The sequence below is a fragment of the Globicephala melas genome, chromosome 15 (assembly GCF_963455315.2).
Source record: "Globicephala melas chromosome 15, mGloMel1.2, whole genome shotgun sequence".
In the NCBI taxonomy this organism is placed as follows: domain Eukaryota; kingdom Metazoa; phylum Chordata; class Mammalia; order Artiodactyla; family Delphinidae; genus Globicephala; species Globicephala melas.
This window is the reverse complement of record NC_083328.1, coordinates 71,895,696-71,899,332: the sequence shown is the minus strand read 5'-3', so window position 1 is coordinate 71,899,332 and position 3,637 is coordinate 71,895,696. Positions and strand designations below refer to the sequence as shown.

The following is a 3,637-nucleotide window of genomic DNA, read 5'->3' as shown; positions in this document are numbered from 1 at the left end:
CTGCAGAGCAAAGGGAAGAAAAGAGAGTCACAGACCTGTGAAATGCTGCAGAACAGGGACAAGAACAAGAGGGGCAATGACACAGGGCACGGCGGAAGCCCCCAGGACAGGGCGGGACACTCTGTGGGAGATCTGAGGATTCAGGGGATGAAAACGGTACTTCTCAAGCTTCCCAACCAACAGGTTCACACTCACAGACTTGCAGCCTGCACCGTCCCACGGGACCCTGAGTTGAAAAGGGCCCTGAGACTGGTTTAATGCTCTGCTGTCACGGTCTTCACATCTTTCATAAACTTTTAACAAGGGGCCTGTGTTCTCATTTGTACATTTGATGTCACAAATTATGTAGCTGGTCTGGCCAACCACAGCACCCCTAAGACGAAAGTGAACAACATACGTATCACAGGTTGGGAGTGGGCACGGTCCCAAGCCACCCACAGTGAGGGAAAAACACATTTCTTTGAATCAGGTCTTTAATTTTAAAAATAATAATAATCCATGCCAATGCATTGTATAACACAGCGTGTTCACCTTCACTGAAATATTTTCCCCAAGAAATACTGTGTGATACTGATGCACCAAGCAGGTGAACTATGCAGAGGAGGGACCAGCAGCACAGCTTAGTGAGGCCAAGTGGGGACTCTGCAGTGTCTCCAAAACCAGCTGTGCATCAGAACCACCAGGGTACTTGTTAAAAAAAACCCTCAGATTCCTGTCGCTCACTCCACATCGTAGAGATGGGGAGGGGAGATACACAAGAATCTGTATCTTTTAAACACAGCTCAAGAGTGGGATTGGGAGACTGGGTGACTAATCTCACTTTACACCACTTCAAATCTTTACCAACTTTTTTATGATTAAAAAGTTTTTTAATTTCCCAGGTGATCTGGATGCAGCAGGTCGGTGCTGCATCAACCCTGGGTTTGCACAGACCCCGGTTCCAGAAGCTTCTGCCACTTTCCGAATTAGAACCAGAATTACTCAACCTCTACGGTCTCGATGCGTAGAGCTAAGCACACTGTACTAAGTGCAAGTTATCTCTGCAAGTAAGAGATAACTGCTATTACTAAGGAAAAGTTTTTATTTATCCTGTGGCTTCCCGGCCCCCGCGCATACCGCAGCTCGACAAGGGCCCAACAGCTTAAGGATAAACAAGCGTATCTGCGGAACCCGAGGAACACACCACAAGGAAGAGAGAGTCCGACTCCAGGATTGGAGGAAGACGGGGCGGGATCATTTCAGTAACGCACCAATCAGAATACTCCGGCCCAATAGGGAGCAAAGGGCTTCCAAAGTGCGCAGGCGCGGGGGGGCGCGCGATGGAGGGGAGGGCCCAACCCCCGCCGCGCGCGCACCTTCCCCCTACCCGCCAGCGGGGGCGGGCTGTTTGGCGCGCGCGCGCGCCAGCCCATCTCCCGGGCTCCGCCCCCCGCCCCGCCGCGCGCTCCCGCCCCCGGGCTGAGGCGACTCAGAGTCGGAGACCGACACAAAGGCGGTGGCGGCGGCAGCGGCGGAGGGGCTCTAAAGACCGGTCCGCCCGCGCTCCCCGGACCCAACTCCCTCATCCAGGTCACCGGCCCGGCCGCCCCCCAGTGGGCCTAAGATGGCGGCGGCGGCGGCAGAGACGGGGCAAGCGGTAGCCTCGAGCGGAAAGCGCCGGAGGGGGCCACCGCCGCCTGGCTTCGGACCCCGGACCCTGGCGCGGCTCGCGGCGGGACTATGGCTTCCTGGGGCTCTTACCTGCCCGCAGCGGACTCGAGGGGACGCGACTACACGTTCTGCTCGACCGCCCGTTTTGCCGCCTCCGCCTCGCCCTCCCCAACGCCGCTGCCGCCATCTTGTGTCCCGGGCCGGGACTCCGCGCTGCGCATGCGCTGGTACCGCCTCTGAGGGACCTCGCCGCTGCCGCGCCGCCATCTTGAGTGTGGCAGGACAGGCCGACTCTTCAGACCTCGCTTGCTGTGGGCCCCCTCCCCTTCCTGCCGTCCTTCCCTGCTGTTCATGCGGGTCTGAGGAGCGGGAGGCAGCTTTGCGGGCCCTGGGGTGTGGACTGAGGCAGGAATGAACCCACGAGCACGCTCCCTGCCTCAGTTTCCCCCGCAAGCACACCCGCTGGGGCCCCAGGACCTGAGTGGGCGGTGCGCTGGCAGTCGAGCTGAGTGTGCGCACCAGGGGGCGCGGAGCGGGCTTGAAACCTGCGGGGGCTAGGCCCAGACGCCCACCTGGGGGCGGAGTCCTGGTGACGTAATCTCTGGACGTACAGAGGACCTGGGTCTTGCCTGCGGCGCGGCTCCGCCACTTCCGGGCAGTCGCTTGTCGTCTTTGGACCATTGTCCGGAATGTTTTCCAGCCATTTCTTATATGCAGGCTGCATGCACATCGAACTTTCTCCCCCAATGAGGCTGCATAAGTTCGAAGAGCCCCTGAGTAGAAGAAACTCAAAATAGCCCTGAGAGACATATAATAAAGATGGCTTTTGGCAAAGTTGGGAAATTATAAACTAAATGCATCAGAGGGCTTTCCAACACTGATATCAGTGGTTGCTAGTTGCAGTGCAAAACCTGAGACCTCAGGCCGGCCACAAAAGTTAACCCAGCAGGAGAATGGCAGTCGCCAGGTCCCTGGCTCCCTGCAGGATTCTTTGGTAGAGGTGAGCAGGCGACTCACTAGCTCCACCTCCCTCTGGCCTCCCCAGTAAGCCGACCTCCCAGTGATAGCTTAGGAAGACAGGCTTGCCACCTGCTGTTCGACTTGCGCTTCCCACGTAGAGCCTGAGGCTGCAGATACCCCAGCCGGGCCTCCGCTCCTGTCCGTGGTGCCTGGTCCCAGCAGCTTGGTGGGGTTGGGGGAGTGCCAGCAAACCCGATGCAGTAGTGTGAACAGTAATTAAGAACTAGGGTTCCCATCAGTCTGACTGGGTTCAAACTCCTCCTCCACCCGAGATGTAGATGCGTGGCCTTGAAGGAGTTGCTTAACCGCTTTACGCTTTAGTTTCCTCTAATGGAGGATAAGGCTGCCTACCTCATCAAGGTTTGGTGAGAATTAACTGGGATGCTGCCTGTGGAACTACTCAGCACAGCAACTGACACAGATGTTAGCTCTTATCACCTCACGGGGTTTGAGGCTTGCTCCATGTAGATCTGAGACCTCTGGAAATAAACCAGCTCCTTGTAGGCACAGCAGGTGCAGCGATCCTGCCCTCACAGTGCATACAGTTCACCTGATAGGCTTGACAGGCCATCAGATGCAGGGTCCCCACCTCAGACAGGGGAACCACATGTCCTGCTTTGCCTGGGACAGTCTTGATTTATGTCTGTTGTCCTGGCATAATTATTAAAATGGCTTCCTTTCTCAAAAGGGCCCTGGTTGGACAATAAATTATATGGTCACTCTAGACTTACAGAATGCCCAGTTTTACAAGCTCACTAGCTGGTTCTTATTAACACTGGAGTGTAAAAATCATATAGTGATGGTTACATGTTCGTGCCTTCATGTTTTCAAAGTATTTTTTCATTCCTTGTTCAGATTCTCTTATTATCAAAGCATCAAACTTCCCGAGTGCCTATCCTAATCTGTCCTCTCTGAACCCTGAGAGTAGAAAAGATTAGATCAAATCTACACATGAGGAAACTGAAGC

At 55.3% G+C, this 3,637-nt stretch overlaps 1 protein-coding gene across 4 annotated transcripts in view; it reads right to left on the bottom strand.

The window, feature by feature from the left end:
- CTSA (cathepsin A) overlaps positions 1 to 3,637 on the bottom strand; it is a 34,466-nt gene that overhangs the window by 538 nt on the left and 30,291 nt on the right. For all 4 annotated transcript variants that reach the window (XM_030848714.3, XM_070043542.1, XM_070043541.1 and 1 more), the window contains exons 17-18: positions 2,223 to 2,423; positions 1,741 to 1,917 (exon numbers count right to left, since the gene is read on the bottom strand). The gene's annotated coding sequence lies outside the window, so the exon portion shown is untranslated. The remainder of the gene's footprint in view (positions 1 to 1,740; positions 1,918 to 2,222; positions 2,424 to 3,637) is intronic.